Source organism: Pleurodeles waltl, chromosome 4_1 (assembly GCF_031143425.1).
Source record: "Pleurodeles waltl isolate 20211129_DDA chromosome 4_1, aPleWal1.hap1.20221129, whole genome shotgun sequence".
Classification (NCBI taxonomy): Eukaryota; Metazoa; Chordata; class Amphibia; order Caudata; family Salamandridae; genus Pleurodeles; species Pleurodeles waltl.
In genome coordinates this window covers 301,254,047-301,266,834 of record NC_090442.1, presented here as the reverse complement: position 1 = coordinate 301,266,834, position 12,788 = coordinate 301,254,047, and positions in this window count along the sequence as shown.

Here is a 12,788-nt window from a genome sequence, read left to right as displayed (position 1 = left end):
GCTTGGCACAAAAGCAGTCAGGCTAAACTTCGAGGCATAGTGTTATGTATTTATGCAGTACACAAACAGCCACAGTGAAAACAAGACACAAAAAAAATCACCAAAAATGTAGAAAAATAGAGGAAATTTTAATAACATATTTGACATCAAAACTATGAAACTCCATCTAGTAGCACCATAGTTATGAATTTATTAAGTTTAAGGTTCAAAATAGTAAGTCCTCAGTTTTGGAAATTGCCCACCTAGACACCTTTATCACCACAACCAAGGGTCCAGGAATGGATGGAGACCTTTTAAGGGTTCACGACTCACTCAGGCTGGTTCCAGTTGTAGGTTCAGAATGGTGGGAGCCTGCCATGTCCCTGTGGCTCAGGTCAGGAGAGCAGCTAAAGTAGCCCTTGAGTCACATCTGAAGTCCTAGGTGCAGGTGGTGATGCAGGGCTCTCTAGCAGAGATGGCCTCTGAAAGTACCAAGCAGGCTCCAGACAGCAAAGCAGTGCCCCCAAGTCATACCAGCAGTCTTGCAGAGTGCAAAGCAGGTGAAAGCAGTAGGCAGTCCTATGAGAGTCCTTCCGCAGGTCCAGTAGTGAACTGAGGAGCAGGTCTGATAGCTCTATTTCTATAGCCTAGTGCCCTGTTTCTACAAGTTAGGAGAAGTTTCCAGAAGGGATCTCTGAAGGTCCAGGAATTTCCCACCTTCCCTACCCTGGCTCCTAACTGGCAGAGGTAGTCCTATTCAGCAGTAAGTGGGACTGTGCTTAGCTCCGCTTCCCCAGCAAGTCAGTTAATGGCCCATTCCGGCTCTGCTAAGCCCACAATTTTGTGACTGTTTGGGGTGCATTCACTAAGTCTCAACTGGCAGTTACACCCAATCATGTGACCTAGGAATACTGCAGACACAAAAAGCTAAGGGCAAGAAAACCCCAACTTTCTAAAAGTGGCATTTTCAAACTTGTAATGATAAATCTGAATTGAGTTTAAAGAGGGTGTCGTAGTTTGGACTCTTGCTCTAGGCAAGACTGCTGGTATAAGGATGACAGTACTTATGTTTGTAGGCGACTACGCCTATTCTACAAAAAGTCGCAGTTGTCGTCCGAACCCTTCTGGCTCACTAGCAGCACCTCACCAAAAACCCAAACAGTAAAAGGTGATTTGTGGCAGCCTTTACGCATGGACTCAAAAGTATGACATCTCAGGGAGTGTTGTGGTTAAACGGAGATTACCCCTTACTCACAGATATATCATGTCTCATCCAAATACAGGCAATAATGAAGATGCAGTAAAGTTTCAATGTTTTTTATTTAACACAACTACAATCTGCGATAAGTTGCATGGGCTGCAATGATTAGGATAATGAACAGTGCAAGAAACAGAATTGTAAAGACAAGAGTGCTTATTACAAAGACCCCCACCATCTTGCAATAACATGAAAAGACATAAGGTGTGTAATGTGTCCTAATACCCTATCATAATAGGCATGACCTTCTACCTAAAGGATAGCTGGGTATGATAAACCTAATCTGCCAATGCCATGTCCATGAGAGGAGCCCCCAACCCTCATTCCCTTGGAATGAGGTCTCTATCTCAGACTCCATAAGAACATGAAGACTGGGTCAAAGTCAAGACGACGTGCAGCATCGAGATCAGCGATGATGGCGATGCCCTCCGGTCGGAATCCCTCTGATTAACTGTCTAAAGTGTGATGTATTTATACAGATCTACTTGGACCCCTGACGTAGGTGTGTTCCCAAACAATAGATAACAGGCATGCTTGGGGCAGCAATTAATATAAACAATTCCCTCAAAAGCACGGAGAGGGAAAGTCCCTAAGTGTGAGCACCTACTGTTTGTTTGTCTTTGTCACTTGATCTTGACGCCTTAACGCGGTGTCACTGATAATGCAAATCATAACAAGTAGCCTAACTATAAACAAGGCAGCCATCTTAGAAGAATTAAATAATTAAATGGGCTAAGACAGAGCAAGCTAAGTAGGTCAAAAGTCACTAGGTGACTTGGGCACGAGTTTGCAAGCCAAAGGCTAAGCTAACTCCTGTTATCCCATTAAAACAAACTAGGATTCACTACAAGGGTTTATCATTACAAGTTCACAGACACCAAACATGACTAATCTACCACCTATGGGACAGGAATGACAGCTTTTTAAATATAATAAGGATTCTCCAATGTTATTCTATAGGGAGGTAGGCCTCGCAGTAGTGAAAAAACTAATTTGGGAGTTTTTCACTACTAGAACATGTAAAACTAAAAAGGACATGTCCTACCTTTTAATTAAATAGCACACTGCCCTATGCGCTACATAGGGCCTTCCTTAGGGTGACTTATATATAATAAAAGGGGAGTTTAAGGCTAGTCAAGGAGTTTTAAATGCCAAGTTGACATGGCATTGGGACTCTGCCTTCAGCCTGCAATGGCAAGCCTGGGACAAGTTTTAAGGTGCTACTTAAGAGGTTGGCACAATAAGTGCTGCAGGCCCACCGGTAGCATGTCATTTACAGTCCCTGGCTATTAGGTATACCACTCTACAAGGGACTTACATGTAAATTACATATGCCAGTCATGTATAGGACTATCAAATCATGTTTACGGGAGGGAGTAAAATCACTTTTGCACTGATTGGCAGTGGTAAAGTGTACAGAGTCCAAGGCCAACAAGCAAAAATCAAGCAAAAAGTAGGAGGCGAAAGGCAAAATGTTTGGGAGTAACCCTGTAGAGAGGGCCATTTCCAAAAAGAGGAAACAACAAAGGGAAAGATATTTCTCCTTGTTGCGCCTGCCCTGGGGATGTGTACAGTTTTGATGCATTCCTAGGTTTACAGATTTTTGTAAATCTGGGAATGCATCAACACCCATGGGTGTTACGTGGGAACACCCACTGCAACGCTCATGGTATGCCACCCTGACACAGTGTAATGTAATGCAGCAATTTACGCTGTGTTCCATTACATCATAGCTACAAGGCCATAAAAAAACATGCATAGTGACTTTGAGTAGCCTGGTACATATGGGTCTGCTTTAACAACACAAAAGGATGATGGACGGAGTGCTGAACAATGCAAACACTCACCCCCAGTCACAGATCTGGGTTTAATCCATCGTTCTTTTGCTCACCATGCCACCCCAGTTTGGACCCAGCCATATGCAAATCAGTCTTGACCCTGTTCCCTCATGGGAACAGTCCAGCCCGAACTGCCAAGCCAGGTCCTCCCTGGACCGGAAACAAGCATCCTGGGACCGGTTTCAGGGTTTCACCCTTCATCAGCCAGGCTAGCTTGAATCCAGTGGCACAGTGAGCAAGGGACCCACGTCTGGGCATACCCTTCCCATTTAGGGCAACTTTAACAACACAAAAGGATGATGGACGGAGTGCTGAACAATGCAAACACTCACCCCCAGTCACAGATCTGGGTTTAATCCATCGTTCTTTTGCTCACCATGCCACCCCAGTTTGGACCCAGCCATATGCAAATCAGTCTTGACCCTGTTCCCTCATGGGAACAGTCCAGCCCGAACTGCCAAGCCAGGTCCTCCCTGGACCGGAAACAAGCATCCTGGGACCGGTTTCAGGGTTTCACCCTTCATCAGCCAGGCTAGCTTGAATCCAGTGGCACAGTGAGCAAGGGACCCACGTCTGGGCATACCCTTCCCATTTAGGGCAACTTTAACAACACAAAAGGATGATGGACGGAGTGCTGAACAATGCAAACACTCACCCCCAGTCACAGATCTGGGTTTAATCCATCGTTCTTTTGCTCACCATGCCACCCCAGTTTGGACCCAGCCATATGCAAATCAGTCTTGACCCTGTTCCCTCATGGGAACAGTCCAGCCCGAACTGCCAAGCCAGGTCCTCCCTGGACCGGAAACAAGCATCCTGGGACCGGTTTCAGGGTTTCACCCTTCATCAGCCAGGCTAGCTTGAATCCAGTGGCACAGTGAGCAAGGGACCCACGTCTGGGCATACCCTTCCCATTTAGGGCAACTTTAACAACACAAAAGGATGATGGACGGAGTGCTGAACAATGCAAACACTCACCCCCAGTCACAGATCTGGGTTTAATCCATCGTTCTTTTGCTCACCATGCCACCCCAGTTTGGACCCAGCCATATGCAAATCAGTCTTGACCCTGTTCCCTCATGGGAACAGTCCAGCCCGAACTGCCAAGCCAGGTCCTCCCTGGACCGGAAACAAGCATCCTGGGACCGGTTTCAGGGTTTCACCCTTCATCAGCCAGGCTAGCTTGAATCCAGTGGCACAGTGAGCAAGGGACCCACGTCTGGGCATACCCTTCCCATTTAGGGCAACTTTAACAACACAAAAGGATGATGGACGGAGTGCTGAACAATGCAAACACTCACCCCCAGTCACAGATCTGGGTTTAATCCATCGTTCTTTTGCTCACCATGCCACCCCAGTTTGGACCCAGCCATATGCAAATCAGTCTTGACCCTGTTCCCTCATGGGAACAGTCCAGCCCGAACTGCCAAGCCAGGTCCTCCCTGGACCAGAAACAAGCATCCTGGGACCGGTTTCAGGGTTTCACCCTTCATCAGCCAGGCTAGCTTGAATCCAGTGGCACAGTGAGCAAGGGACCCACGTCTGGGCATACCCTTCCCATTTAGGGCAACTTTAACAACACAAAAGGATGATGGACGGAGTGCTGAACAATGCAAACACTCACCCCCAGTCACAGATCTGGGTTTAATCCATCGTTCTTTTGCTCACCATGCCACCCCAGTTTGGACCCAGCCATATGCAAATCAGTCTTGACCCTGTTCCCTCATGGGAACAGTCCAGCCCGAACTGCCAAGCCAGGTCCTCCCTGGACCGGAAACAAGCATCCTGGGACCGGTTTCAGGGTTTCACCCTTCATCAGCCAGGCTAGCTTGAATCCAGTGGCACAGTGAGCAAGGGACCCACGTCTGGGCATACCCTTCCCATTTAGGGCAACTTTAACAACACAAAAGGATGATGGACGGAGTGCTGAACAATGCAAACACTCACCCCCAGTCACAGATCTGGGTTTAATCCATCGTTCTTTTGCTCACCATGCCACCCCAGTTTGGACCCAGCCATATGCAAATCAGTCTTGACCCTGTTCCCTCATGGGAACAGTCCAGCCCGAACTGCCAAGCCAGGTCCTCCCTGGACCGGAAACAAGCATCCTGGGACCGGTTTCAGGGTTTCACCCTTCATCAGCCAGGCTAGCTTGAATCCAGTGGCACAGTGAGCAAGGGACCCACGTCTGGGCATACCCTTCCCATTTAGGGCAACTTTAACAACACAAAAGGATGATGGACGGAGTGCTGAACAATGCAAACACTCACCCCCAGTCACAGATCTGGGTTTAATCCATCGTTCTTTTGCTCACCATGCCACCCCAGTTTGGACCCAGCCATATGCAAATCAGTCTTGACCCTGTTCCCTCATGGGAACAGTCCAGCCCGAACTGCCAAGCCAGGTCCTCCCTGGACCGGAAACAAGCATCCTGGGACCGGTTTCAGGGTTTCACCCTTCATCAGCCAGGCTAGCTTGAATCCAGTGGCACAGTGAGCAATGGCATGGGCAGCAAAAAAACGATGGATTTAGGCCCAGATCACTGTACTGGGGGTGAATGTTTGACAATGTTCAGCATTCCGTCCATCACTTGTTGTTTTTGCTTTGTCGCCCTAAGTGGGAAGGGTATGCCCAGACGTGGGTCCCGTGCTTCCCATGCCACTGGATTCAAGCTAGCCTGGCTGATGAGGGGTGAAACCCCGAAACCGGTCCCAGGATGCTTGTTTCCAGTCCAGGGAAGACCTGGCCTAGCAGTTCGGGCTGAACTGTTCCCATGGGGAACAGGGTCAAGACTGATTTGCATATGGCTGGGTCCAAACTGGAATGGCATGGGCAGCAAAAAAACGATGGATTTAGGCCCAGATCACTGTACTGGGGGTGAATGTTTGACAATGTTCAGCATTCCGTCCATCACTTGTTGTTTTTGCTTTGTCGCCCTAAGTGGGAAGGGTATGCCCAGACGTGGGTCCCGTGCTTCCCATGCCACTGGATTCAAGCTAGCCTGGCTGATGAGGGGTGAAACCCCGAAACCGGTCCCAGGATGCTTGTTTCCAGTCCAGGGAAGACCTGGCCTAGCAGTTCGGGCTGGATTGTTCCCATGGGGAACAGGGTCAAGACTGATTTGCATATGGCTGGGTCCAAACTGGAATGGCATGGGCAGCAAAAAAACGATGGATTTAGGCCCAGATCACTGTACTGGGGGTGAATGTTTGACAATGTTCAGCATTCCGTCCATCACTTGTTGTTTTTGCTTTGTCGCCCTAAGTGGGAAGGGTATGCCCAGACGTGGGTCCCGTGCTTCCCATGCCACTGGATTCAAGCTAGCCTGGCTGATGAGGGGTGAAACCCCGAAACCGGTCCCAGGATGCTTGTTTCCAGTCCAGGGAAGACCTGGCCTAGCAGTTCGGGCTGGACTGTTCCCATGGGGAACAGGGTCAAGACTGATTTGCATATGGCTGGGTCCAAACTGGAATGGCATGGGCAGCAAAAAAACGATGGATTTAGGCCCAGATCACTGTACTGGGGGTGAATGTTTGACAATGTTCAGCATTCCGTCCATCACTTGTTGTTTTTGCTTTGTCGCCCTAAGTGGGAAGGGTATGCCCAGACGTGGGTCCCGTGCTTCCCATGCCACTGGATTCAAGCTAGCCTGGCTGATGAGGGGTGAAACCCCGAAACCGGTCCCAGGATGCTTGTTTCCAGTCCAGGGAAGACCTGGCCTAGCAGTTCGGGCTGGACTGTTCCCATGGGGAACAGGGTCAAGACTGATTTTCATATGGCTGGGTCCAAAAAACGATGGATTTAGGCCCAGATCACTGTACTGGGGGTGAATGTTTGACAATGTTCAGCATTCCGTCCATCACTTGTTGTTTTTACATATGGGTCTGCACTATGCGTTGTTGGTGCATCACAAAAAGTGAGGCACTGGGCTTGTAAATATGCCTTATAGTCTACTTATCGCATCTGTACATGTTAATTTGTTTTGGGTTATCTCACAGTGCCACATCCAAACCACTAAATGGGCCAGGGTAACAGATGTTATAGGTAACCTCAAACATGAACACACTGATTCCCAAAGGAATCTGTGGAAACAGAGCTAACCCATTTATTTGGTCACTCTTGCAGGTCCAAGGCAAACACAAGAAATTAACAAAAAACTTTTTCAAAATGTTTATTGGACTTAGGTGTCAGGAAGCCGGTCAGAGTGCACTGGTTATCTTCCTTTGCAGGACGGAGGTCGGCGTGAGTAGAGGTGCATTTCCGTCACAGTGGTTCCATGATAATCTAGCATGAAATGCTCCTCTCCACGACAGTGGCATGGACAGTGTTTATGTAACATAGCACTTTCCTTATTGCACTGTGACAGAGATGCAGAACAGCTATTTTGGTTTGTCTTCTAACGAGCAAACAAGGGGATTGCTTACTGATTGTTTGTCCCTGGACTGAATGTACAGGCTACTGGGTGACAATGCCTACCAAGAATAAATGGGTGTGCAGCACATTCTAAAGGTAGTAGAAAACTATGTGACAGTCACCATTAGAGAAAGATGTCAAGCTAAAAGCTTGAATCTAAAATGGAGACCTAGCGCAGGCCTTGCAACAAAGCAATAGTCGTAGGATATTTGGGATTGTCCTTCTTAGGTTGATTATCAAAGTACTACTCTTAAGCCATTAACAGTCAAATAGAAGATTCCATTTTGGAGATGTGACTGCGAGTTATGAATATCCAATTTAAATGTTAAAAACTGAAATTGAAAAATAAATTGGATTTAGAGATATCGGAACCATGTATAACTTGGAGTGTGAATTATTGAATTTAATAGTTGTATCGATGAGTAGTATGATTTGTGAAATGATGGTTGATATCAGTGATTTTAAATTATCAGTTTGAAAAACGTTGAGAAATTTCAAGATTGGTACTTTACCTTGTAATAGCAACTTGAGGAACTGATTCAAGGTTAGCCCTGTAGAAGCAGTTCACAACTGTGAAACATGCGTTGGGTGTAGCAATTTCTATTAATGAACAAACACACAGGACTGATGTAAGGAGACACGTTTCTCTGCTTTACTGCTTTTAAATTGGACCATGTATAAGACAGGTTAATTTTGGAGGCTCTGAAACTTCCAATATTGGTGTTTGTATTAAGACTTTTTGTATGTAAGTTGTTAATTATTTTTTGAGGATTGCAAATGTAATCAATTTTCATATGTTAGTTATAGGGTACATGTTCCAATGTGTAGACAAAATTTATGAAGATGTATTACTCATTGAAGCTTGAGTAATGAGAATGTTGCCCACAAACAAATATATAGCTATATATCCATCTCTCTCGCTCTCTCTGTATGTGTATACAGAGAGAGAAATAAAATATATTAGTTATAGTTAGGGTTGCTTTTCCATAGACAAGGGTTTATTTAGTTAGCTAATAGCTTTGGTGCCATTTGAGGAATCTTAACAAAACTTTCCAAAAAAAGGAACTTCACTTAGCTCCTTCCTGGAAAGTTTCTGGATGATCCTTCAAGTGGGGGCCGAAATAAAAAGGGGGTCCCAAAACCAAATTTTCCCATGCATTTTCCATAGACTTCTTTAGGCAAGGCTACAGCAAAAACTGCTAAACTGAATTGCATCAAATTTGGCAGGAAGCTAGATCTTGGTCCACAGATTGTGCTTTCTGGGATTTGGTGTAAATCTAATCAGTAGTTTTTGAGAAATAAAGGTATAAACATATTTGCATAACTGAACCTTTGGGCCCAATGGACTCCAACAAGAGTCTCGCCGGAGTGCCAATTTAAAAATAGTGCCTTCTGATTGGCACAGGGAGCTTTTGTTTCTCATTGAGCCATCTCGCTCCCGTGGGAGTCAGACTGTCACGGGAGCGAGATGGCACTCCTGCGAGACTCTTCTGGGAGTACACTGGCTGCCAACAACAAGAGAAAAATAATAGTAACAAAAAAAAAATGATATAAGGGGGCAGAGTGCTGTCTTGACATTGGAGTGTGCATCTTCACCCTGTGAAGGAGTGATTTTCAATATATATATATATATATATATATATATATATATATATATATATATATATATATATATATATATATATATATATATATATATATATATATATATATATATATATATATATTCACTTGAAGAACCAAAGGTTAAAGGGACTTCATAGTTAGGCTCACATTTTAAACGAACCTGTTATAGTTATCTCGTAGTTATAGTTATAAATTTTGCCTTAAGGTAACTATACCTTGCGCCCCCGCCATGCACAGTTGTTTCATCAAACATTTTACTGCAAATATTACATTGATATTATCAGTAATTTTATCAAAGTTGTCATGAGTGCCGTAATTTGTGGGGTAATTAGCAGTGCATTAAAGGGCGCAAATGTTTATTACCGTAGGACACGAGGGCCGAACTTGGCCCCGCGAACCCCATCCTTTGGGGCCTGGCCGAAATATTTATTTATTTTTTTGGAGGGGGGGCGTGCAGCCCCTCTCCCCAGGCTGATCAGGGCCCCCGAGTCCCTATCCACAAGGGCCTGGCCTAAGTATTTTTTTTGGGGGGGGCATTCTCGGCTCTGGAAACCTTACCACGGATCCCAGCCATGTGACCCAGTCACAATGTTGGGGACCGTGGGGGAAGCCTGAAGGCCCCACAGTCCCAGCTGGTTCCCAGCCTCCTGCGGGAGCCAGCATTGCTGTCACAGCTGCTAAAGAAGCTCCCTCTCTGTGGGAGCAGTTTCCTCTGTCTCCCTGCCTGCATCTTTGCAGGCAAGAAGACAGAGGAAACCTCTGCTCGCTGCAAGGGAGAGCTGTTTGACATGTCATGGAGTAGTTCAATGGTATAGATATTGCAATGACCTACTCCACGACATGGACGCATTTATCATCTAATATGCTTTTGTGGGGTCAGAACAGGAGAATTTTGCTGCATTATTACCAAAGAAATCTTTTTTTATTTTTGGTTTTATCTTTTGGACTGAATTCTCACATAATACCGTAATTTTTATTACTTTCACTGCCGTGCAAGATGGCCGCCACGTTAACACTGTAACTTGCGTTGATATGAGCCTCACCTCCTTTTCTATGTTCACTAGGGTGTGATTTTTTTTGTGTTTATGCAACCCGTGACCAAGGTGTCTCTATGTCAAAATGCATTGTGTTTTCTTTAATGTGTTTGCACTGGAATACAAAACCAGCATGAACTGAATCTGAGTGCTATCCAGACATGGAAGTGCGTGTCTTCATGCTATGAAGGGTGTTTTTCAAGACTGTGCGAGTGCCTCACATGTATGTTCACTATGGTCGCAGGATCCCAGCTGGAGAGTACTGTGAACTGAATTGTATATATATATATATATATATATATATATATATATATATATGTAAGGGAGCATCAGTACGGTCCCGCTCCCCGGCCTGTTTAGGGCTCGAGGGACCCCATCCCCCGTAACCGGGTATATTTTAGAGGAGAGTGGTGCACTCCCCTCTCCGAGCCATTTTGGGCTCTGTGGACCCCATCTCCTGGGACCCAAAGAGTTTTTTAAGGAGGGGTGGGAGTGCACCCCTCCCTGAGCCATTTTCGGTGATGTCATCAATTATGTCATTTGAGATGTCATCAGTGATGTCATAAATGATGCCAAAGAACTTGTCATAAGTGATGTACTATGTGAGGTCATAAGCCGTGCATGGTGGGGCTCAAGTTATACTTATTACTGTTAACTATATCTGTGAATTTCTGTTTTTTGTTGTTGTTCAAAACGTTAATGTTGTCACTGACATATTCACCTAACTATAATGTTACTTTAACCTTTGGATTTTTCAGTGGATGGATGGACTTTTTGTAAAATCACCATATGTTGCCATCTCTTCTCTAGACCTTCAAATATACATTTATGATCAACAGTGGTATATTTATTGGAAGTAGGAACTGATTGTTGACAGCTGTTGGATTTTAGTCTTTAAAGCAGATGTCAGACTTTAAAGAAAGTATATGGCCAGACATCTACACTTTCAAAACAAACTTAAACATATATGTTTTTTAGTCCAATGGAATCATTCCCTCTATCCTGAGGTATGCACTATCCCCTGGTCGTGGACTTGTAGTGAAACGATGAAGTGGTTTATTTACATTTTTGTACATTATAATCTACAAACTGTTAAAATGTGGAAGGGAAGCAGTGATGGAGTGAAGCTGTCAAGAAGGCCAGAATTGTAAAGCATCCAGTCAGCGTCAAGGTGCAAATAGAAGGCACTTTTTCAATCATTACCAGTCTTTAGTTGTGATAAAGACAGTTCATTGGGCTGAAATGTGGCTGATGAAGGGTCACATTGGGTTTCTTTGAGACAGTTAATACATGTTTAAATGATTTTTCCTCATGGAAGCAGTAGGAGCTGCGGCCTTTGAAAGTGGTGGACAACTATAAATAGAATGTGCCCCGATCACCTGCTTAACATTATATTTTTCTGCACTTTATTGAAAGTAAGTACTATTGTTATGATACCTTACTTTGACGATCTCATAAGGAGGGATTCAGCACATGTAAATTGTTACACTCCTGAGGTTTAATCCTTCCGGCTCGTGCTGCTTGGATGTAAAGATGTGTTTGCTGGCCGAAGAAAAATAAGCCCCCCAAGCACCCCAGCCAATCCAAACACTGCTCTTATTCTGTTTATAATACTAAGCAGCATAAAAGTAGTGCTATGATTGGCTGGAGCATGCAAACACAATGCTCCTTATAAGACCGATTAGGCTTGTAGAGTCACATCCAGTGACATAAAGGGGAGCGCAGGCCCTACCACCCCGAAGAAGCAGCAGAGGGGAGGCCATCCCCTCTGGCCCATCCCCCCTCCCCTGACCCTGAGAGTAAGGGAGTCCGGGAGGTGATGTGGAGGATGTAATAAATACAGATGTGTGGGTAGGCATGGGCATTGGAATACCAGATAGACCTCCACTAACCTGCTCGTAGCAGTCCCTGAAATAAACCAAGGCCTAAACGTGTCTATATTCAGCACAGCACGCTATTGGCAGCTGAATCTAGCGACGACTCAACACTGGCGACGAGGGTGATCGCTAAGCTCCGCCTGCAGCACGTTTTCACGACGGAGGCATCTCTGTGGCCCCCGCAACCCGAGCCGCACAGCCTCCTCTTCCCGATCTTCGCTGGAGAAACATTGGAGGGGCGTGGCCTACTCACCGGCTGCTCAAGGAATGTCTGAGTGACTGTCTGGCCCCCGTGGCGCCGTACAAGAGATGGCTATTTCACCATGCTCTGCTCTCTGCCTCACAGAGCTGCTGACAGACTGAAAGCAGGCAAGTACAATCAATACCTGCAAAGTGTGCAGAGGCTCCTTCACTTTAACAATCCCAAATACAAATGGTGCCACAAAGAAGGTAAACAGATCCACCATCTAGTGCTCGGCCACTTTGCTACGCCGCAGCCTGCCATATTGGAGATCACTAAGAAAAAATAAGACTTCCCTGGCAAACACTGGGCACCTACTGACATAGTGTCAAGGACTACCTGTTTTGCAGTCCATAACTATAGTGAAAAGACTTAATATGTGAACCAGATCCACGAAACATGGCTGCCATCCCACCAGTTGAACCGTTTGTCGTGGAGGGTGCACCATCATTTCAGGACTCATGGGGGAAAGACTGGGTGGAACAAGTTCTCCTCTTCTTCGAAGCAACCAAAATGGAAGAC